This window comes from Pinus tabuliformis, chromosome 3_2 (assembly GCF_031772625.1).
Source record: "Pinus tabuliformis cultivar Carrire ecotype Pingquan chromosome 3_2, CPIR1, whole genome shotgun sequence".
Taxonomy (NCBI): Eukaryota; Viridiplantae; Streptophyta; class Pinopsida; order Pinales; family Pinaceae; genus Pinus; species Pinus tabuliformis.
Genome location: NC_142302.1, coordinates 1,169,142,128 through 1,169,168,290, shown reverse-complemented (window position 1 = coordinate 1,169,168,290; position 26,163 = coordinate 1,169,142,128).

Here is a 26,163-nt window from a genome sequence, read left to right as displayed (position 1 = left end):
CTTTTGTGGAGCATACCTTCATTCCATGTGAGAGTGTGGGAGCTGGACTCTTTAAAGATCCTGCCCTTATGGGTGCTTTTTCACTCCCACCTCCCAACATCGCTCCTATTAATATGATTCCCTTTCGCTCTGATCCTTGGGTACTTCCCCCCACTGATCAGATAGAATCCCGGGCCAATGAGATGTCGTTGAGTCCTACCAAGCTCAACTACGTCGAAATTGTTTCTACATCGATTCCACCCTCTAAATCTGCTCCTTCAAGCAGAGCTCTCGACTCGCACCCTCATTCCCCTTGGCTTGGAGATGGTGCTTCTTCAAACCCTTTAAAGGAAATTTTTCCTTCTGATGAAGCGATTATTGAGACCATGTCTTTCGAGGAACCCCCTTGGTCCGATCATCACCATCGTTTCTCGTTTCTCCCTACCCATCGGGAAATGCTTACCTGTCTTGAGCGATTTGCTCCTTGTCTCCCATCCCAACCCCTTCAAACACCCATTCAAGTTCATCAAGTTTCTTCTGAAGGGAACATGGGAAACATCATGCAAACTCAGCCAATCGACATCTCTGTTAAACCAGGGATTTTTGAGCACATCCATATCGAAGTAACCTGTACTCCAGAGGAGATTCAGCTCTATACTGATCTTTTTCGCGAATTCCGTGATGTGTTTGCTTGGTCTTACGAAGAGATGCCCGACATCGATCCTAGCATCGTGGTGCATGAGATACCTACATATCCAGGTGCGAAGCCTGTTCGGTAGCGTCTACGCTCCGTGCACCCCTGAAAGGCTGCAGCTATTAAAGTGGAAGTTGAAAATCTTTTTAAGGCTGGTTTTATTTACCCCATTCCACTCACAGATTGTGTCTCTAATATTGTCCTTGTGACTAAAAAACAGGGCACTATCAGGATATGTGTTGATTATCTTGATATTAATCGGGCCTGTCCCAAAGATAACTACTCTACACCCTTCATTGACCAGCTCATTGATGAGTGTGTAAGGAGTGAAATTTACTCATTCATGGATGGCTTTTCTAGTTATAACCAGATTAATATTGCGCCTGAAGATCAACATAAGACCAACTTTATCTGTCCATGGGGCACTTTTGCCTATAAAAAGCTCCCTTCAGTTTAAAAAATGTTGTTGCCACCTTCCAGCGTGCAATGTCTTATGCATTCCATGAAATTCGACACATTGTGCAACCTTACCTGGATGATTTGCCAACTCATTCAGCAAAGCGTCAGGACCATCTAGCTCACCTTTGCAAAATTTTCCTCTACTGTCGACACTATTGCATCTGGCTTAATCCACATAAGTGTGTCTTCTGCGTTGAGTCAGGAAGACTTCTCGGGCTCATTGTCTCCTGAGAGGGTATCCGTTTGGATCTCCTTAAAGTTGAAGCCATCCTGAATCTCCCTTCCCCTGCTTCTTTGCAACAATTGCAGAGTTTGCAGGGTAAAGCATATTTTTTACAACGATTCATTCTGAACTATGCTGAAGTGGCCAAAGGCTATACGCGGTTGTTAAAGTGGGACACCCCTTTTCTTTGGGATGCCACTGCACAAGAGTCCTTCGAGTGCCTCAAGGCTCTCCTTGTTTCTACTCCATTGTTGCATCCTCCTGATTATCACCATGACTACAATCTGTATTTGGCTGCTGCCGATACCACTATTGGCATGGTTCTAGTTCAATATGATGATGATGATGAAACTAAGCATGTCGTTTACTATCTCAGCTGCAATTTACTAGATATGGAAACTCACTATGCATATGTCGAGAAGTTGGCATTGGTCGTCGTTTGTGCCATTCAACGTTTCCGCCACTATATTTTATTGTGCACCACGACAGTGGTTTCAAATTGCAACCCAATGACGTACATCCTGTCACGTCAGTTACTGGGGGGCAAATACTCAAAGTGGATTGTCATCCTCCAAGAGTTCGACTTGGAATTCACCACTGCCAAGTCTAAGAAGTTCCTCATCTTTGCTGAGCTACTTTTCTCTCTGCCATATATTACTGCACCCTCTCGGTTAGAGGACCATATTCCAGAGGAAACTCTGTTCTTAATTAGCACCCCCGATCCTTGGTATGGGGATATCATTGTCTATCTTCAGACATCCTCTTTTCGTCCCGATTTGTCCAAGGATGCCCGGTGACTGATTCGCCATCATTCTTAGCCATATCGTATTATTGGGGACACCCTGTGTCGTCTCGGCGCCGACTTTGTTCTCCACCGATGCTTAACATTCGAGGAAGCTGAACGAGTTCTAAATGACTGCCATTCTAGTGCCTGTGGTGGTCACATGTCCGGGTATACTACTGCTCAGAACATCCTCTGTGCTGGTCACTTTTGGCCCTCCATCTTTAAGGATTGCATTCTTGCTATCTACTCTTGTCATGAGTGTCAAATTTACCAACGGAAGATGCACATGCCTCCCAATCCATTGCACCCTGTCGTTACCGTCAGCCCTTTTTCCAAATGGGGCATTGATTATATGACCTGTAACCCTCGCTCGGCCAGGGGGCATGGGTATATCATTGTTGCCGTTGATTATTTCACAAAATGGGCCGAGGCGATGTCTACACTATCTGAAGACGGTCACACAGTGACACAATTTTTATTTAATCATGTTATCTCATGTTTCGGAGTCCCTCAGGCTATCGTCACTGATCATGGCAAGCATTTCCGTAATCATATGATGACTGAGTTAACAACCCAGCTAGGCTTACGACATGATAGCTCGACACCATACTATCCTCAGGCCAATGGCGAAATAGAAGTCATCAAAAAGGTTCTGGTTACAATGCTTCAACACACCATTGGCATGCACAAGTCCAACTAGCACTTGATGTTGTTCTCTGCCTTATGGGCCTACCGAACTTCTATGAAGGATGCCACCGGATTCACCCCATTCCAATTGGTTTATGGGCTGGAGGCTACCCTTCCGATTGAGTGTGAGATCCCTTCTTTGAAATTAGCCATCGAATTACTCCCCAACACTACTCCGGTAGAAGAACGCCTTCTCTACCTAGAGTGGCTGGACGAGACTCGTCGACTAGCCTCTCTAGCTATTGAAGCACAGAAGAAGAGAGTGAAAACTCACTTCGATCATATTGTCCATCCTCGTTCTTTCATTGAAGGAGATTTAGTCCTACTCTATGATCAAGCAAATGATAAGCTGGGGGAAGGAAAATTCGAGCCCATGTGGCACAGACCTTATATTGTAAAGCGAGTTTTGCAAAAAGGGGCCTATGAGCTGATTGATTACGAAGGAAACCCTCTAGATAAGCCCCAAAATGGGCTTTACCTGAAAAAATATTATGCGCGAACTCCATGCACTCTAATTTGTACATATGTCTGTTTTCAGCGGGTGCGTTGTGTGTGTGTTTTCATGTTTGGCTTGGTGTGTAGGCATAATTTCTGCTTATTGTGTTTTTCTCTTCTTGTGCAGATGTCTGGTACACCTTACATTAGTTTCGCTGATGGTGCCTGCTGTTGCACTTGCAATCTTTCTTCTGCGGCATGGGTGATCTACGATCCTCACGGTGAGTTAGTAGACCTTCAAGGTGTTTGTCTAGGTTGTACCACAAAAAATGTCGCTGAATATAGTGTTGTTATTGAGTTACTGACCGAGGCTATCAATCTCGGTATTCATACATTGGTTGTGAATCTAGATTCTCAGCTTGTCGTCCACCAGCTTAATGGGCGTTATTTCATCATAGACCATTGGATTTTAAGGTTGTATTTATGTGTTAAATTGTTAGAAAGGAATTTTGATTTTATCACATATCAGCACATTCCAAGAAGATTAAACACGTTAACTGATGCATTAGCAAACCATGTATTAGACAGACATTTGCGTAACATGTAATCAAAATAGCATATAGAAGCATTCAAAACACAATAATGAACCATAGGAATATGTATATATATATATATATATATATATATATATATATATATATATCATGTTGCACACCAAGGCGCTCAAAAAATAAGTGTAAATGTCTAAATAGAGTCTTTGTTCTCTATACATCCGAGACACATGTTTCTCAAAAAATCAGCAGGAAATAAATCCTAGGCGTCTACTGCGGTGGGTTATGCTCCCTATATCACACCACCGCTCATGCTACTGGCCTCAATAGGAAGTGCACCCTGGGTATCACTCCTACTGTATGTATATCCAACTCTATGGGGACCTCCTCGACCCCCATGTAATTAGGGATCCCCACTGTTAGGCCCTCAAGATTTTGGGCCACTGTCTCCATCGAATCACCAGCGAGGGGAGCCAAGGCCACTGCTCCGATGCTCTGTGGATCCCTCCATGCCTCTGGAGCTAGCCCTACAGGTCTCACTGGTCCCACATCTGCGAATACCATAGAGTATGTCATTAGGACATATACATGAAAAAATCTATAAAAAAAACATCATAAAAATAAAATGCAAAAATAATGTGATCAAGTGTCTTACCACCATCGTCCCACCACTAGCCAGTGGGCAGCAACATGTTACGGTCTCCACGAAAGTCCATGCCAACATATGGCCAGTCCTTGACAAAGATCGTTTGGCGATCCAACCACTCACTGAATAGTGTCCCCCACTATTACAGGGAAAAGTGTCTATTTAGAACTGCTCTATCCCACTAAGGTGTGATAGCTGCCTTAGAAACAAACAGAGAAAAACTACTTATGTTTTTCCTTTATGAATTATAGATAGAGAGGAATAGAAAGACCAACCTCTGTCTTGCGCTAATCCTTTGATTCGATCCCTCTCTCCTTTGATAGTCCCCGGCTACCTGCTCCCTTGCATGCCCAACTTCACAAATTACCTGTAAGATCATAGAAGCATAGCACTATACAAAGACATGGATCTATATTCATAAACAATCTAGGATCAGATGTAGATTGACCATACAAATATAACAAGCATCAATGATACAAAAGCATGGAGGAAAACTCAAATAGCTTTTATTGATAAACAAGAAAAGATCCAGGAGGAGTTACAACTAGTTGTTCCGACCCAGCATCAACCTCCCAGCAAAGAAGCCCCTCTTCACCTCAAACAAAGCTTAGATCACCCAACAATCTGATGTTTTATCTCTAGAAACCAACAGCAATTCCTTACAATATGCAAAATTCCAGCCTCTGGATCTCTGGGATGAGGGATCCATATATAGATATCTGTAAGGAGGATGAGTTAGCTTGTGATTTGATTAGTGTCTTCTCTCTGACAGTTCTTGCTTCCACTTGGAGACTGAGGGCCTCTTACTCATCCTTGGTCGAATTCAGTGAGGCAAGTGTCACAGGAGAAGATTCTGGAAGCTTCCATTGCCTCTCCAGCATGCTGAATGACACTGCCATTTGTCATTTCTCGCCCATCGCACCCCACAGAAGGGACTTTTGAAATGCAACTCACCCTCACAGTGTATTTGGGTGAGATTCAACGCACTTAGCCAGTGGAGCAGCTGCAATGATCCTGTTTTGACCAATTTTGAGTAGTTTTTCATGGAGAACTTCTGGGAGAAGCTGTAATCTGTTGACCTTGTTCCTTTAGGGGTTAGAACAACACTTTTAGGGACTTAGGAGCCCTTGGTTTATGGACATTTCATGCTTGGGGTTGTAGGGCACAAAAATGTCTATAACAGTTGCCCCCTAAAGTATGAGGCCGTTAACTTTTTGGTGTCGGGTGAAATGCTTTATTATGAGGATCCGAAGTTCTTTCAATGCTGGGAGGAGACCTGTAATAAGATACAATACAATACATTATCTTCATAATATTTTCATGATCTAGCTGAGGCAGGCATTCCCATGCTCAACTTTATAAATTCATTTTCATGTACATAGGACAGACAACCGTCTGAGTGTAGACTGATGATTCTGATAGAGCCATCATCCTTTTGATAGGATGATTATCTGTGCTGTAATGATGTACATTTAATGTCTTTATCTCCCTGAATATATATCGCAGCCCGGATGGATGAAAATAGATCCGGGGTCTTCAATCTCATTCGATCTTCACTCGAAGTACAAGTCGATCCATGTGAGAAATGTTCTGAAGTCGAACATGGAAAGACATCACTTGATTACCAATCAATGATGTAAACTGTTAACAAGCGCGAGAGGAATCACCGATAATGATAATGACCCTTAAGGTACTGCAGTACAATTCACGTGGTGTGAATAAAGGACTTGGCGTCGAACACCACGCAAAATCTTTCGGTCAAAGGCCATTGATGTAAACATGTCGCCGGAAGTGAGAAACTTGCCATTGAGGCATGCAAGCTTCAAAGTACTGAATGGGGTGTTCCTAGATCAACTTCTTGGATAATGAGCTGATGTCGACAAGAAGTGATCCGTCACAGGAGGGCCTTAATGAATCCCACTTCAATGACACGGAACGGAGCAAATAATTTTAATGGAGGTGAAAACGATCTGGTGATATAAGGTTCAGGGTGGCGGTCATGAAAGAATGGAGTATAATGTATGGTAGTGGGTGAGACACAGGTGACTTCTCTATTGGAAATAATACTGAGAGGGGGGGTGAATCAGTATTATCAAGTTCTTTTAATAAATCTTCCTTATTTATTCTTTGAATTATTTTTGCATGTCAGTACCATAAAATAATGAGCATGAACAAAGAAAAGAGATAGTCACACCAAAGAACACAAGATGTAAGGTGGAAACCCAATGTGGGTGAAAACCACCTGCTGCAATATGTCTCTATCTTCTTTCAAATTAGAAACTCTTTTTACAATGGTTTTGTACTAGTGCAGTCCTTTACCAGTACGCAGGCTGCAACCTGCAGAGAGCTACAACTCTCTCTCATTTTCCAGTCTCTCCTGGAAGGGAGCTACAACCCCCTACTTCTTTTCTTTCAAGGACCACTTTTCATAAATTTTCAAACTGGATCAAAAACCCATCAACTACACTTGCATCATCAATCTCTGATTTCACCAAAGCCAACCCGCATACAGATCTGGAAATATTTCCTTATAACTTTGTAGTTGTTACATCAGACATACCCAGATCATAACATGTGTAAAATAAAACATGCATCAATAATTCAGACCCAGATTATTAGATTTATAGATCAAGCGTATGCCACATATCACAGATCAAAATCATATAGAGATACCACTATTCCAGCCTTAAGATTTCGACCCATCAATAGAACTTATCCTTCTCCTTACGCTCAGGTTCCTTCTTCATTCAGATCCAGATCTGCACCAAAACCCAATCACAATATTCCAGATCTAGCACTTTATCAGATATTCAATAATTCAGAAGATGCTTTGCCAAATGATCTCCTTCCTATTTTATAGTCTTAGGCCTTTCACAATACCACGGGCCAAAACCATAGGATCAAAAAACTGTTGGACTAATACCATGAACCAACCATGAAAGTACGTGAGATCAACACTTTTGGATCCAATACCACGGGCCAAAACCATAGGATCAAAAACAGTCGGACTAATACCATGAACCAACCATGAAATTGCATGAGATCAACACTTTTGACGAGGTACCATGGTCCAAAACCATAGGTTCAAATACCAAGGACTAACTACCATGGACCAAAGGTAAGTTCTCCAACATATACGCACTTTTCCTCATAGGTTCAAATACCAAGGACTAACTACCATGGACCAAAGGTAAGTTCTCCAACATATACGCGCTTTTCCTTGCATGAAAGTGCGTGAACTTTTTCTCTACATGAAATAAACTTTTCTCTGCATAAAAGTGCGTGAACTTTTCTCTACATGAAATAAACTTTTCTCTGCATAACAGTGCGTGAACTTTTCTCTACACTATAATTTATTATCTGAGATGAGTGGGTTGCCATCAAGTACAACATATGTATCATAATGCCAACAATCTCCCCCTTTGGACTTGATGGCAACAACAACCAATCACTCTCCCCCTTTGACATCAAGGGCAAAGGGTTATGCTCCCCCTAAGAACATGCTCCCCCTGACTATAAATCAGATCTACAAAGAAGAACCATAATCCATGACCATGAAAGAGATAGAGACGTATTGCAGCAATATTCAGACCAGCATCCATGATCTCCTTCTATACTTCCTCCATAATGCCAACAATGCATGATATGCTCCCCCTGAACCTGTGCCATTCGATCTTTGACCAATCCGCAACCCAGCACATGTACGCATATACTTCAGATGACCCTTGCGTACAACCAACAATCAGAAGAGATTCAACAACAAGATGATGCATCAACAACCCCCAGCTTTTTCCTGAGGTATTCAAAGGTCTCCCTAGGCAATGGTTTGGTGAGTATATCAGCAACTTGTTCCTTAGAAGGAACATACTCCAACTTGACCTTTTGTTCAAGCACTTGTTCCCAGAGAAAGTGATACTTGATTGGTATGTGCTTGGTTTTTGAATGCATGACTGGGTTCTTTGAAATACTGATTGCACTTGTATTATCACATAAGATGGAGATGGGTGGTGTACAAGTGATTTGAAAATCCTGCAAGGTCTGCATCATCCAAAGGAGTTGAGTGCAGCAAGATGCAGTAGCAACATATTCTGCTTCAGCTGTAGACAAGGCAATCGAACTCTGTTTCTTGCTGAACCAAGATACTAATCTGGAACAAATAAAGAATGCACCACCACTTGTGCTTTTCCTGTCATCCACGCTTCCGGCCCAATCTGCTTCTGTATAAGCATGAAGTGTGAGATCTGTATCTCTAGGATACCATAAGCCATAGTTTTGAGTCCCTTGAAGATATTTGAAGATTCTCTTTACTGCCTAAAGATGAGTTTCCTTTGGATTTGCCTGAAATCTTCCAACTATTCCCACTGCATGCATGATGTCTGGTCGGGTACCTGTCAATTAAAGTAGACTTCCAATCATAGATCTGTAAGTTGGTTGATGCACTGCTGCTGATTCATCATTTGCACTGAGGTTACATCCTGTGACCATGGGTGTACATACCGGTTTTTCTTCTTCCATACCATATTTCTTCAAAATCTGCTTGAGATACTTGGTTTGAGACAAGAAGATCCCTCCTTCATTTTGTTGGATTTGCAAACCAAGAAAATATGTCAGTTCTCCCAGCAAGGACATTTCGAATTCTTTCTGCATCACCAAGGAAAAGCTTTGACTCATAGCTTCTTCATTGCTGCCAAAGATAATGTCATCTACATACACCACAAGTATCAGCAATTTGTCATTTTCAACTTTTATATAAAGATTGTTGTCTGCTGATCCTTTTGAAAAGCCTTGTTGATGAAGATATTTGTCCAAACGATAGTACCAAGCCCTTGGAGCTTGTTTGAGGCCATAGAGAGCCTTTTTCAATCTGCATACAAGATTTGGATCATTTCCAAGAATGAAACCATCTGGCTGCTCAATGTATACTTCTTCTTCCAAGTCTCCATTCAGAAAGGCTGATTTCACGTCCATTTGAAATAATTTGAAGTTTTGAAAGCTTGACAGAGCAAGGAACATTCGGATGGCCTCAAGTCTTGCAACAGGAGCAAAAGTTTCTTCAAAATCTATTCCTTCTTGCTACGCATACCCTTTACAAACAAGTCTGGCCTTGTTTCTAATTACTTCTCCATTTTCATTCAATTTATTTTTGAAGACCCATTTTGTTCCTATAACATTCTTATCCTTTGGTCTAGGAACCAGCTCCCAAGTGTTGTTCTTTTCGATCTGCTCAAGTTCTTCATCCATTGATTTGACCCAACATTCATCTTTGCATGTCTCTTTCACATTTTGTGGTTCAGTGGAAGAGAGTAATGCCAAATAGTTTGAAGCTTCTGCAATTGTTCTTCTTGTTTGTACACCTGCTTCTTTCTGTCCCAAAATCTGAGATTCTGGATGATTCTTCTGAACATATCTGGATGGAGTCTTCTCTTCTATCCTTATCTGCTCCTCTGGTTCTTCTTGAGGTTCTTCTTCTTCATCATTCTGTCTTTGAGGATGGCCTTCATCTTCTTCGATATCTTCATGATTTACTTGCCTAGGAATGTATCCCTTCTCATCAACCACTACATCAATGCTGTCAACAATTCTTCCAAGTATTTTATTATAGCACTTGTATGCTTTGCTATGTGGAGAATAACCAAGAAGGATGCCTTCATCTGCTCTAGGTTCAAGTTTGCCAAGTTGCTCATCAGTATTTTTAATATAGCATTTGCTCCCAAAGATTTTGAAGTGCTTTACCGAAGGAGTCTCACCATACCAGAGGTCATGAGGGGTTTGAGTGCTATTCACTCGAACATTTGTTTTGTTGAGAATAATAACCGTAGCATGTGCTGCTTCACCCCAGAAAGTTGCGGGAGTTCCAGATTCATCAAGCATAGCACGAGCCATTTGTTGGACAGTTCTGTTCATTCTTTCCACCACTCCATTTTGCTGAGGAGTTCTAGCTGTAGAGAATTCTCTTCTTATCCCATGTTCTTCACAGAAATCGAAAAATTCATTTGAGGTAAACTCCCCACCTCTGTCGGATCTAAGACACTTAATTTTGTATCCTGATTCATTTTCAACCAAGGCTTTAAAGGATTTGAATTTTTCGAGTGCTTCATCTTTGTGCTTCATAAGTCCTAACCAGACAAACCTGGAGAAATCGTCAATGAATAATATCAAGTATTCTTCTCCCCGAGGTGTCCTTTTCCTGAATGGACCACATGTATCTGTATGTACTAGCTCAAGAGGCATGCTAGCTGATCCTTCCTTTTCTGGAAAGGTAGTTCTAGTTTTCTTTCCAAACTGACATGATTTGCATATGGTGTTGTCTGGAACTTTGATATTTGGAAGATCACGAACTGCCTGATATTTGCATGCTTTCCTTATTTGTGAAAAGCTTAGATGCCCCAACCTCTGGTGCCATAACCAGTGCTCATCATCCTTGCTCAGATAGCATTGTTGTTGTCCTTCTTCAAATATGTATAGATTATTTGGAGTTCTTTTACCTTTGATCACTGTTTTACCTGTATCAAGATCACGAACAAGACATCCATTTGATTTGAATATCACCTCGGTTCTTTGATCACACATCTGGCTGACACTTAGAAGATTATGTTTCAATCCATCAACATACAAATCATTTCCAGCTTTGACCTTTTCTTTTAACTGAGTAGTGCCTTTTCCTTTTATAGTTGCAGGCGTATCATTTCCAAAAGAAACTTTCTTTCCTTTTTCTAGAGCAGAATATGATTCAAGTTTTTCTTTATCACCTGTCATATGCTTCGAACATCCACTGTCAATGTACCATAGATTTTCCTGTCCCTCTGCATAAAATGCTATCCCACATCTTTCTGTTTGTGGTTCCTTTATTCTCCATGTTTTGGTGCTTGAGGCTTGTTCCTTTGTCTGCTGAAACCTGCTCCTGCATTCAGAATCTTCATGACCAAAGTTATTGCAAATAGAACATTCAACTTCATTTTCAAGAACCGAAAAGTTGTTATAGGTCATTTTTGTAATCCCGGTCATACTTCTTTGTTTATGAGCTTCTCTAGTCATGATCGTTTTATATGCAACACATTGAGCTGCTTTGTGACCAAAGTTATGGCAAGAAAAGCATTGTCCATTGAAGAAATTTCTGTGGTTATCAAATCTTCCGGCCAAACGATTGTAATTTCTATTGTCATTCATTCTTGAAGCAAATTGAGAGGATTTTACCTGTGGCTGGTTGTAGCTTTTGTTCATCCTTAAGACAGATTGCCCCTGATTTGCCTGATAGTCTTTGTTTGTAATTGGTCCCTGCTTTACTTGGTGATCTCCATTGTGCTTTTGCTCATTCCTTCTTGCTGCATCAAGATAACTCTGTGAGGTGGATGCTTGAGAAGTTTCTCCATTATAGCCCAGACCTGTCTTGTTTAGAGGAGAGCGCTGTACATTGATGATCTCATCTAGAGTTTCAGATCCTTTGACAAACTTAAGATTAATAGCCTTTGTTTTCTCAATCTCTTTTCTAAGACCAACAATTTCGCCTTCTAACTTTTCAAGATATTTTTCTTTTTCATCAATTTGAAGTTGTAGAGTATCAATGATCCTATTCTTTTCTTCTATACATGTCTTGAGTCTAGAAATTTCTTCACAAAAGCTATCCACATCTATAGCATCCATGTAATCATCATCTTCAAATGCCATTAAGAGTTTATAGTCATTACCTCATTCATCTTTGTCATTATTTGATAGACCATCACTATCTTCATGAGTGTAGTAGCTTTTCTTATTTGCAATCTGTTTCTTGTTCCATCTAGCAGGTTCCTTTCCTTTATCCTTATGAGGACATTTTGCAGCATAATGACCTACTCTTCCACAAGCAAAGCATTTAAAAGGTAACTTACCTCTGAACCTTCCAGTTCCCCTTTGAAGATTTCTGACAAAATTTGATTCTTCTTCTTCTTCTTCTGGCACGTGACTTGCTTCATAATAGTCTCCTTTGCCTGAAGCCTTGAAAGCAGCTTCTCTTCTGTCTAATGGACCTCCCTTTCTCATTTCATAAGCAGTTAGAATTCCGTGTAGCTGAGACATAGTAAGAATTCGTAGATTTTCCTTTTCTTCTATTGCAGATACTTTAGATTCAAACTTGGGGGACAATGATCTTAGAACTTTTCAACCACAATAGCCTCTTTTATTTCTTCATCAAAGTTTTTCATGCAATTAACAATCTCATCTACCCGAAGGAAATAGTTAGCCACACTTTCATCATTATACATTCTGAGATTCTCATACTGAATCCTGAGGGTTTGAAGTTTAGCACGCTTTACCTGTTCATCTCCTTCGTAGCTCAAGACAATCTTGTCCCATATTTATTTTGCGGATTTATATTGCATAACCTTCACGAATTCTATTTAGGATAAGCATCCCAACAGAGTATTGACTGCTTTAGCATTTGTTTCATATTTCTTCTTTTCAGCCGTATCTGTAGGAGTAGCTGAAGGAAAAGTGTAGCCTGTACCTATGATATCCCAAACTTCTGTACCAAGAGATTGAAGATAGGCAGTAACTCTTACCTTCCAATAATTGAAGTTTGTCCCATCAAAAATTGGTGGCCTGATTGATGCTTCCCTCTCGTAGTTGCTCGTGATGAATGATCTTCCTTCGAGCGATCAAGCTTCTCTGAAGGACCTGCTCTGATACCAATTGTTGGAAATAATACTGAGAGGGGGGTGAATCAGTATTATCAAGTTCTTTTAATAAATCTTCCTTATTTATTCTTTGAATTATTTTTGCATGTCAGTACCATAAAATAATGAGCATGAACAAAGAAAACAGATAGTCAGACCAAAGAACACAAGATGTAAGGTGGAAACCCAATGTGGGTGAAAACCACCTGCTGCAATATGTCTCTATCTTCTTTCAAATTAGAAACTCTTTTTACAATGGTTTTGTACTAGTGCAGTCCTTTACCAGTACGCAGGCTGCAACCTGCAGAGAGCTACAACTCTCTCTCGTTTTCCAGTCTCTCCTGGAAGGGAGCTACAACCCCCTACTTCTTTTATTTCAAGGACCACTTTTCATAAATTTTCAAACTGGATCAAAAACCCATCAACTACACTTGCATCATCAATCTCTGATTTCACCAAAGCCAACCCGCATACAGATCTGCAAATATTTCCTTATAACTTTGCAGTTGTTACATCAGACATACCCAGATCATAACATGTGTAAAATAAAACATGCATCAATAATTCAGACCCAGATTATTAGATTTATAGATAAAGCGTATGCCACATATCACAGATCAAAATCATATAGAGATACCACTATTCCAGCCTTAAGATTTTGACCCATCAATAGAACTTATCCTTCTCCTTACGCTCAGGTTCCTTCTTCATTCAAATCCAGATCTGCACCAAAACCCAATCACAATATTCCAAATCTAGCACTTTATCAGATATTCAATAATTCAGAAGATGCTTTGCCAAATGATCTCCTTCCTCTTTTATAGTCTTAGGCCTTTCACAATACCACGGGCCAAAACCATAGGATCAAAAAACTGTTGGACTAATACCATGAACCAACCATGAAAGTACGTGAGATCAACACTTTTGGATCCAATACCACGGGCCAAAACCATAGGATCAAAAACTGTCGGACTAATACCATTAACCAACCATGAAATTGCATGAGATCAACACTTTTGATGAGGTACCATGGTCCAAAACCATAGGTTCAAATACCAAGGACTAACTACCATGGACCAAAGGTAAGTTCTCCAACATATACGCGCTTTTCCTCATAAGTTCAAATACCAAGGACTAACTACCATGGACCAAAGGTAAGTTCTCCAACATATACACACTTTTCCTTGCATGAAAGTGCGTGAACTTTTTCTCTACATGAAATAAACTTTTCTCTGCATAAAAGTGCGTGAACTTTTCTCTACATGAAATAAACTTTTCTTTGCATAAAAGTGCGTGAACTTTTCTCTACACTATAATTTATTATCTGAGATGAGTGGGTTGCCATCAAGTACAACATATGTATCATAATGCCAACATTCTCTGGATGACTTCTCTTGAACATATCGGCGACACTGATGTGATGGATTGTTACCATTAACCCCAAATGTGGATGGTATGGCGTGACCATGGTGATGTGACCGGTGAATGAAACAACCCAACCCGACTCGAACATGGAGCGGAAGTGTCATGTTCAAGAGCGATTTGCTACCGACAAAGTTTCTTTGAGTTTTCTTCCCAATTTTTCCCCAGTCATTGCTGACCAGTACCTCTTTATTTTTTTCAAGCTTAAGGAGGATAACATATGCTTGTTCTATAATTTTCCCTTCAGGCAAACCCATCGCTATGTTTTAACGAGCCTACCGATAGTGAAACTCGTTCTCGTCTAAAGACAAGTTTGTCACTATTAATCTTTTTAACGAGTTTAACAACAAAGAAAACTCGGTCCTTTTCAATTTTAGAGAGTCTGAAAAGGAACGTAAAGGTAACTTCAAAATTCCTTTTTCATCATCTAATCCCTTAAGTCCGAAAAAGCATAAAACAATACAGAAGGGATGGATTTTCGATACTTTCATCTGGTATGGATTCAGATGGTTCATCTTCAATGACAGATGCTTCGGCCGACCACCTAAGCAGGTCAGCCGGATTTTCAACTAGTGACGGACTCAGCAAGAGTTTTTTATATCCAGGAGGAAGTCGTAACGGTGAAACCGGATGATCATCCAAAACTCTTTTAGCTTCGTCTAAGAAGGGACAACGGTGAACGGCATGATCGCCTTCACACAATTTACAAGGAAATCTATATTTTCCTTTTTGTCCTGGGGCTTCACTTTCACTAGTTGACGGTGTGTTTTCAACATGATCATCAGAGGTTGACGACACCGGGTTGTGCAAACGAGGAGACCAGTCCCTTAAGATCTGGGGGATGCAAGGACAATCTCTGTGATAGTGGTCTCCTTTGCAAATGACACATGGCGATTTAGGCTTGGTCGATGCAGTGTGTGGATTTTTGTTAGACGACACTCGTTTGCCCCCATTCGCTTTTGGCTCCTTCTTCTTCTTCTCTTTCTTCTTCTTTTCCTTCTTCTCCTTAGGTACTTGAATTTTGGCTTTACCAGCCCCATCAAGCGAAGAGGAAGGAGGAGAGGAAGAATTAGAGGAAGTAGAAGGTTGGTGGGTAACTCTGGACTCATCTAATTACTGACTCGATTGTTCAGGAATTGTGGTGTTCTGAACGACAGAGGTTGAGAAGAGCCATACAGGCAAACCAATTGTCAGTCCTGGAAGCGACAATGTGGCCATATGAGGTGCACCAACATCTCCCCAAGAGGAGAAGGGACTAGGATTTCCTCCAAGGGGAATTCCTTGGTTGGTGGAATCCATTTTCTCAACCCAAGATCAACGTAGGAAAAGGGGTAATGAATATTCCGTTTAAAATAAATTTTAGACGCTTTGACACAACTTGTTTTTTCAGTTTTTAAGAGTCGAGAAAAACAAAAGATGACTCTAGTCGCCTTCGATTTTTAATGAGCCTGAAGTGACAAGTGCTCAGATGGACCTTTTCCATTAAGGAGTCTGAAAAGGAACGAAAGGGACTACTCTGGAAGTCTAGGTAGAGGGAGTACCAAACTAATTGCAAAACTGCAGAATACTTTTTACGGTACGGTAGTCAATCTTCCCGAATGCTGTGTTCAGTGCATTGCGATCGATAGGGCGGCAGACATGGCTTCCTATGGATAAAGGATTTAAGCCTATAGGGGTCTCCCAAAATATACTCGACGGTACGTGGGAGCACAAGTCCGTACTGGCACTTATCGTCTCAAAGTGGAGGAATCACCCAACCATCAGTGAGGACAACAGTTACCAGGCTTTACGGCGCCGGAATACGTCTCTAGCCTAGACCTCTAAATGTTGTGCGTTAAGTTCCAAAGCGTTGTTAGATTCATTGAATTTATTTTAAGTTTATCTTGCTTATGAAGTTTTCCTTTCGGGTTCACCACGAGATGTAGATGTAATTCCTAAAATAAAATCTAAAGATGATAAACAAAATTTTTTATCTCTTTTGTGCAATGAAAATCCTAGCTACTAGGGAAAAGAAAGACAGAATATTTTCCCAAAGAGCAAAGAGCACACTGTAAATGCACTTTCCCAAATCAAGCCAAATAGACTGTCTATATGCAAATGCACATGCATGTATTTGTTTTCGACTTTCTTAGTATATGGATGCTAAAAAGAAAGTTGATGTACAAATCTGAATTTCTTTTCAAGCGACAAATATAAACAAGTTTCTTTTCAAAATCAAAAATAGAGATGATTACGACACCTTATGATTTTGAAATGAATACTTGTTTTTGACACTAGAAAATTACAAATTCAGACCAAAAGCAATAGTAACAGGATAATCGACCGTTAACAGCAATCAAACTTTCTCCTATGATCGAAATCGACACTTGCGACAGATTCAAATCAAAGGATGACAGTACGACTATGCTACTTTTGCAAAGGAGAACTATAAATGACTCAACAAACACACAAAAACATCTACAGTTCTTTTGTACAAAGGAGGCATAATAACAACAAGGAAAATGGGTTTCAAACAGACATATGCTGATCACAGGCAGCAAAATTCAGGAATAGTACTGGAAAGAATGAATCACAGAAGCCACAGTTGCACAGAGCTAGTCTGATCAGTGCACCTATAACACAGAGAATCTGAAATGCAGCGCAGGTTTCCCACTCGGGAAGTGCGCTGAAATTCAGAATCTCTGAACAGTACCTGCGCTGGGCCAGAAACGAGACTCTGTTCAGGTTCTGGGTCACAATTTACAGTTCAGTTCTTGGTTTTTGGCCAAGTCAAAAGCAATCAGTAATGCAACAATCAGGGGTAGATATAAGGAGGATCTAAGAGCTATCACAAGGGCAATCAGATAGTTTGTGAATCAGTTGTTTAAATCATAAACAGATCCAGTGGATGGATTGAAGCAGCAGTTATCTACTTTGCATTTGTTATGGCAAATGCAGTTCGAATGCTACTTATAAGTTTATGAAACAAACAACAAAGAATGATAAACAAACAAAATAATTATCTCCCCAGCGGAGTCGCCATTTTGTTACAGGGAAAAGTGTCTATTTAGAACTGCTCTATCCCACTAAGGTGTGACAGCTGCCTTAGAAACAAACAGAGAAAAGCTACTTATGTTTTTCCTTTATGAATTATAGATAGAGAGGAATAGAAAGACCAACCTCTGTCTTGTGCTAATCCTTTGATTCGATCCCTCTCTCCTTTGATAGTCCCCGGCTACCTGCTCCCTTGCATGCCCAGCTTCACAAAGTACCTGTAAGATCACACAAGCATAGCACTATACAAAGACATGGATCTATATTCATAAACAATCTAGGATCAGATGTAGATTGACCATACAAATATAACAAGCATGAATGATACAAAAGCATGGAGGAAAACTCAAATAGCTTTTATTGATAAACAAGAAAAGATCCAGGAGGAGTTACAACCAGTTGTTCCGACCCCGCATCAACCTCCCAGCAAAGAAGCCCCTCTTCACGTCAAACAAAGCTTACATCACCCAACAATCTGATGTTTTATCTCTAGAAACCAACACCAATTCCTTACAATATGAAAAATTCCAGCCTCTAGATCTCTGGGATGAGGGATCCATATATAGATATCTGTAAGGAGGATGAGTCAGCTTGTGATTTGATTAGTGTCTTCTCTCTGACAGTTCTTGCTTCCACTTGGAGACTAAGGGCCTCTTACTCATCCTTGGTCGAATTCAGTGAGGCAAGTGTCACAGGAGAAGATTCTGGAAGCTTCCATTGCCTCTCCACCTCACGGAATGACACTGACATTTGTCATTTCTCGCCCATCGCACCCCACAGAAGCGACTTTTGAAATGCAACGCACCCTCATAGTGTATTTGGGTGAGATGCAACGCACTTAGCCAGTGGAGCAACTGCAATGATCCTGTTTTGACCAATTTTGAGTAGTTTTTCATGGAGAACTTCTGGGAGAAGCTGTAATCTGTTGACCTTGTTCCTTTAGGGGTTAGAACAACACTTTTAGGGACTTAGGAGCCCTTGGTTTATGGACATTTCATGCTTGGGGTTGTAGGGCACAAAAATCTCTATAACACCCACGACACTGGTCATCCACCACCTCCTCGTGGCATAACATGTGCCCACCGTGTGATCCTAGTCTCCTGTGGTGTGGGCAAATCCAAGTCCATGTCATGCAACTGCAGCATCGACACCTACTCCAGCATGAGCGGGACCAAGATGGACCCGTAGCCAAATTGTTTCGTCTCTCCTTGACGACAGTTTGTAAGTTGTCTCTTCATATTGGCCGTCACTGTTTCTGCCCAGTTGAACATGGTTGGATTGAGACATTCGAGAGCCAACCGGAGATGGGTCTTCGATGCCTCATGTTGGGCTTGGGAGCCCACTGCCCTCGTCACCATAAATAGCACTGCACGAAGAACCATGTCTTCCACCATCGAGATTTCCACCTTCCTGCTTCTCGTTTTGCATGCCCATGGGCACACTCGTGCCATCAGCATCTCTAGAGGTTCGCCCTCGGGTCGCTGCCCCTCTAGAATTGGCCTCTCACCACGACAGGACAACCCGATCAGGAAATATACATCCATAGCATCGAACTGAATGTATCGGCCTCGGATTATGAATTTTTCGTCTGTCGGATTCCAGGCATGAATCAGTAGCTCTAGCAAATCGGGTTGGGCCCAAAGGTGTGGAGTAAGGAAGAATTTTAGCAACCCACATGCACGTAAAGCATTTCGGCACCCAGCATCAGCAAAAGCTTCCACATTATTATCATCGTGAGTTTTTTCCTGCCAAACAAATGCCATGATGCCCTGCATGACGAGAACAAATGAATTAAAAATTCGTTTACAAATTTCAATCCATAATTTGCACAAAAAATAATTTTATGTCATCATCACGACTATTTTTAAAATAGTTGTGATGGCGTGAAGTTGATAGTTCATTTTTCTCATGGTCATCACGAGAATACATCATATTCTCACGATGATCGGAAAATGTTACGTGTAAATCGTGCTCGGTCATAGCGGAGCCGAGAAACATACCTACGATGACCGAGCGGCAAACTTCGACTCAAAAATCCATCTAAACTTACATGTCTAATGCTAAAATGCATTAAAAAGATACTGAAATGAAGCGTAGGAAGAAGTCTACTTACCTGGTAGAAGTTTCAGGATGAACCGTGGATGAATGAGGCCGAAATCAGCTCGCCAACTTTGCTCAAGTTGGTGCTCCAAAACACTCCAAGGTAAAATGAACAGTGCAAATGGTAAAAATTAATGGATTACCTCCCCTTTTATAGTAATTTTTGAAAATTGAAAACAATAAATAAATAAATAAATAAATAATTATATTTTAAAATGTGGGTTCTTCCTCATTTTTATCACATGGTTAATTAAATTTTTGGCTTTTTAACTATGTTTCTGCATATATTGATCATTTTGTGTCGAATGGGCTTACATTCAATGTGTTTTGTGCAGAGCTACAGGTAGTGGAGTTATGTCATGCTTCGTGTACACTTGATCCGTAAAGTCTTCTTTAACGCTCTTTTCCAACTTAAAAGATGAAAAGATAGCCTAATTATTCCTTTTGACTTGTTAAAAGAAACAAGAGGTGGTCGACTTTAAGCTCTTTTTCGACCGTGTAAACACAAAAATATTGCCAGGCCTTTGTTGTTTTGGGTTCATTGCTGGTTACAAAATGACGTGATTTCGATCACTTTTCTACTTTTTCAGGTCAAGGCCACTAATCACGAAAAGTACTCCTTTATCATAATGGTCAATCAGTTCTTTCGAGTATCGTTTTATACTTTTTCGGGCTCAAGAGAAAGAAATCTACAAAAAAGGACCCACTTGGAGTTTTATTTTCCATGTCTTTTTCAAACTCTCTAACACATGAAAAAGACTCTGAGTTTTACCTATGTCGGACTCGTTAAACCCTGACGACATTGGACTCATCACCATGACGAGACTCGAGCTTCTCCTCCCTAGGGCTCGTTAAATTATTACTAGGTTGGATTCGACCGATAGTCGAACTTATATTACAAGCATATGCCATCCCCTTCAAGCTTGTTTTCAAAAATAATTCGGGTACTTGCCAGTAATGGTGGGGGAAAATTTGGAAATCATCATTGGCAGCTAGTCACTCTTGAACATCAACACTTTTTCTTCTTGTCGAGTTGGGACATCCATACATCGTCATTTGGCCTTCTGTGGGTTTTGGTTGCCATTTAGCCTCATTCCATCCAATTCATGCCATCTCCATCGAACCTCTAATCCCTTGGTACCTGAATGTTGCCACCCTTCGGAGTCGTGTCGCCAACATGTTCAAGAGTATAATCCTTATGTAGTTTACATCCTTGCCTCCTCCTCTAATACTCTATTTCACCATCTATCTCTTGTTCCTTATCTCACATCGTTGATGGGGGAAACATTATGTCCCTCCTACGACGGGTCGTCTCCTGTCGACATCAGCTCATTATCCAGGAGTTTGATCTAGAGATCCCCTTTGGTACCTTAGAGCTTGCATGCCTCAATGGCAATTTCTTCGCACCTGACGGTCGACTTTCATCATTGGTTGTCGATTGGGTGATTCCATGAGTGTTCGACTTCAACTCCTTCTTCACACTTCATGGATTGTGCTAGAGAGTACCTTGAGAACCACTGGAATTATTGGTGGTTTCTCTCGTGCTTGTTAACAGTTTTCATCATTGACCGATAATCAAGCGATTCTCTATCATGCTCGACCTCAGCACATCTATTTGCATGTTAGAATTTGTACTATGGTCAGTTGGGTTCAAGACCCCGAATTCAGATTACACATGTTCGGGCTGCGTGTATTGGTTCATGATTACATGACTCATTGATGGTTGGCTACGACCATACCTGAGTCTTCATGGATGGCTGCAACCATACCTTTATCACTATTATGGTCTTATTAGCTGGATGGCTACGACCATACCTTTATCACTATTATGGTCTTATTAGCTGGATGGCTGCGTCCATACCACAAACCTAGTTTGTATGTCTTTTGGATGGATGCACCCATGCCTAGACTACATGTATTTCACTATCAGAGATATTAGTTGTACTTGTGCCTACAGGTTCTTCCAGATGGTGTTCCAACTCAGTTAGTTTCGTAAAGCATTTCACCCCTCCCATTCTCTCGGGCTTCATACTTTAGGGGGCATCTGTTACACAATAATTTGTCACCGCCTTCACCCCAGTCCTTCTATTGTGTCATGTGTCCAAGTCAAACATGCTCATACTAAACAAATGCTCTCTAATGTTGCCAAATGACCCACTTTTCCTAAGTTTTCTACCTCATCACGACTCTGGGCTTAATATATGCGAAGAACAACACTTGTAAATAGTATGACCGTGCTTCCAGCATGGAAGTACATCTGTTTCCCGTGACAGACCGATTTCATGCTCCAGCGCAGGGATACTTATTATCCTTAGCGATGATCTAACTAGATACATTGCTCACTAGCGATGTCAGCGCTAAGGATCTGTTATACACTCGTGATGATCCAGATTGGGCGAATTCGTTCCAACAGTCGGCCTTCTGCATGTCCCCAGACCTGGTTGTTGACATAGTTTGTGTTGCCTTTCCTCCTTTGGTATGGCAGTTCCATCATTTGTGCTACATTCCTTGGGGATAAGCTCTCTCTTCCACCTTTCATGGAGACTCCTTCTCCTATTTAAACTCTCACCATTACTATGCTCTGCTAGTTGGCTAGTTGGTAAATTCTTGGATTGAGTAGTGTTGATAGTGTTTGTGAGTTTGCTAGATAGCTGGTGTGAGTGTGATAAGTGTGGAATTGTTGATAGCTTGTGGAAGGTTGTGGAGTGCACTTAACTTTTTGTAAAACTTATGAGTGAGAGAGAATTTTGTATGTTGGGAGATCCATCTTCAAAAAGTGAATGCTTGAGAACATGTTGGCTGGATTCCTCTGAGAAGGCTTGCAATGTCAAGACTTTGGTTTTAAGCTTGATCTCATTTCATTATTAATACAATTAATGATGTTTTCCTATGTCTTGTATGTAATTTACTTGATAGCTCATGACTTCTTGAATTTGTGAGTAAATAGATCATTGTTGTTTTCTGGTTACGTGCTTTGTTATATTTCCTTTGCATTGTTTCAGGTTGATCACTCATCGAGGAAACAGAAGCTGGAGCAGTGCAACGGAACTCCATCGACCACCAGTTGAGGTAGGCCTCCAACTATGACAGTTTAAGGAAAGCTATTGTTGATCTGTCCTTGTTTGTGACTAGACCCACTCTAGGGCTAGATGGGTTGCCTCTGTCTACAGAGGGAACACTTTCCTACATCACAGTTCTTTTATGGGATATTTTCTCACTCTAAAAACTAAAAAATCCCCGAGTTTGTCATCATTGGGGTCATTGAACACATACGACGGTGGTCCGAGCAACTCTTTTTAGCTCTTTTTCTAGCTCATTAAACTGAAAAAGATCATTAGAGCATTATTTTTAGGCGCTTTTTTCTCCCTCATAAAAAATGAAAAAATCCCCAGTTTTTTCCCTAGACTTGTTAAACATTTATAAAGATGACCGAAGAATTCTTTTAGGTACTTTTCTCACTCATTAAACTAAAAAATACTAAGTTTTTGTCACCAGGCTCGTTAAAAATCTATGGCAGCAACAAGAGCACTTGCTTTTTTGGGACCATTTCTCGCTCTTAAAAACTAAAAATCCCCAATTTTTTCCCCTTCTTTGGGCTCGTTAGATCTATGAAGAAGGAATGAGCAGTTCTTTTACATCTTTTTCATTGCTCAATAAACTAAAAAAGATACCTTGAGTTTTCTTCATTTGACTCGTTAAAATTTGATGAAGGTAATGAGTTTATCGTCGCATGAATCATTAAAAATTCATGACGAAAAACGAGTTTAGTCTGTCTCCTTATACTCGTAACAAAATGAGGTCAACATCTATTTCATCATAGGTTTCTCTTTATCTAGACTCAATAGATTAACTCACGGAAAAGTAACCGATTTGGGTATACTATTAACCTTTTGTCACACTTGGTTAACAAATATGACAAAGGGACCACCCTGGAGTCGTTCTTTACGATCTTTTCAGACTCTCTAAATATGTAAATACCACCAAGTTGTCTAGTCTAGACACATTAAATTATACAGACAAGATATAGAGTCAGTCTTTTTACGATCCTTTTCAGATTCTCAAAACATGAAAAGATCGACGAGTTTGCCTGTATGGACTCATTAAACTAATCAAGTAGGGCATAAATTCGCTCCTTTTGTGATCCTTTTCAGACTCTTAAAACATGAAATGATCAACGAGTTTACCCATCTAGACTCACTAAACTAATTAGATGGGGAACATAGACAATACAACTGCATTCAGTATTAGAAAGCATGGTTTGGCAGTCGTCGTTCCCTTGAACATGGCACTCCCTCAGATAAACCTTGCTTGTGACGTCCTCTCAATATGAATCCTACCATCCTATGAGTTTAGTCTAAATACCCCAATGTTCTTGCATCTCTGTATCCTAACACTCTTTGGTGTTCATGAATCTAGTGTTGCATGGTTAAAACCATTGTCATGCCTTCTATTGTTCAAGGGTTAACCTATTGTTTCCTCCATCAACCCATCAAGCATATCCTTTCATCATGCCCTCTGTTATTTAGACCCAATGTCAAAGATTCCTCAAAAAACAAATCATTCTTGTCCCATTTCATGTCGATTGATGTAGGACACATTATTGCCTACCTTTCGACAGGTATCTTCCTATAAACTTCAACACTCTATCTAGGAAGACAACTCAGAAACACATTCAGTGCCTTGGTACTTGCAAACATTAGTGACAGGTCACCTTGTGTTTGATCAGGGGTTCTCATTATTGGCTCCTAGTTAAGCAATTCTACAAGTGTTTGATGATGAAAACATTTTTCACACTCGCTAGATTGTACTATGCATCTTAGAGTTCATCACCATTATTGGTGGCCTTCCTCGCATCTGTTAACAGTCTCCATTATTGACTGGTAATCATACGATTTCTTGTATGTTTGACATCAATGCATATATTCACATGTATCAGTCTATGTTGTTCAGTGAAGTGGAAATCAAGACCTTGGGCAGAGGCCTGCATCACTCAGCCTTGCTTCCTCTCCCAAGTTGCATATATTGTTTTTTGGAGACAACTCATCAGAATGATCCTATTATGACACTGAATCTGCATTGTTCTTATCAGCGGCCAACGTTGACATATATTTTTTATGAGAAAATCACTCTGACATAGCTACTGAGTGTGGGAATGCCTGACTCAGGACATGATTTTAGTCATTTTATATATATGTGTTGTATCAGGTTTCCCATACCACTCGAAGCTCCTTTCCTCTCTCTCTTTTTGTCGAAGAAGGAAAATTATAGTTAAGTAAAGTATTTTGGCCATTGTTGCTGCCTCTGATGTCATACTTTAGGGGGCATCTGTTATACAACAAAATGACCCCCTCATCAGCTCAGAGGGGAAAGACATGATAGTTGAAGCAAAGACCAAAATCACAAGCTTGTTTCCACACTAACGTTGGCTAAACACTGACAACCTGCTTTAGAAAGCTTCTTTGTAAGCCTAAGGGAGTGTTAGTGACCCTACTAACTCTAGTTGTTAGTTCAGGAATAGTGTTAGTGGATCCTAATGAAGTTCTAAAGGCCAAAGGAGTGACTTGACTCATAAATATCTAGATATTTACTCCTAAATATACTCAGAAAAGCAAGGAAACATCTCAAGTTCAACCTATTTGTGGGATTTCTAATCCTAATGAAGGAGGCAAATGGGAAAGAGCTCAAAAGCATGGCAATATTGTTGCTTTTACCTTAAGGAACTCATGGAGGAACTTGGCAACCCTAACTCAAATCTACATAAGAAAAGCTAGTGCTATTGTGAAAGAGGTTAGATCATTTGAAAGGATAGCTTACTTGATTGTTGAGCATAGTCTCAAATCTAATCATAAGAAGTTGGTAAGAATGGAGAGAGAGAGAGAAGTAGGAGGGGTAAGGGAAGGCTAATGCAACAAATGGTTGTAATCACTCTTCCGACATTAATATAGAACTGCAGTTGTGCTGTCTACTCCGTGGTGTTGGTACTATCATTCATTTGCTTGTTTGTCCAATACCTTTTAGCATGAGTAGCTTAGTTATGTGTAACTAGATGTCTTTTCATGTATTAGTTATCAAGGTTGTATGTTGTGATTATTATTTTCTCTTCTATGTGCATAACTTGATCTGGAGTCGGCTCAAGGGACTTCCACCTAGCTACATTGTGCTCTCTAGAAAATCTACACAGAGGCTTGAGGTAATCAATCTGTTTTGCTTTGATAGTTAGTTATTGTTTATGGACATGCATGTAACTCTGTGACAACTGCAGATAATCTTACAGTCTGCCAAAGGTCCCAAGAAGACCTTTGAGGGTATCTCCATTCTCCGTACACCGTGCATTTTATCCTATAGCAACAATTCATCCAAAAGCATAACCTCATTCTCATTTTCAATGGATTTGTTTTACTTCATATTCCTTGAGCATGAAACATTTCTTTCTTAATTTACTGCTTGTCTTAGTGTAAATTTAATAAATGATGATTTTGGGTTATAATATTACGGTTAGTTT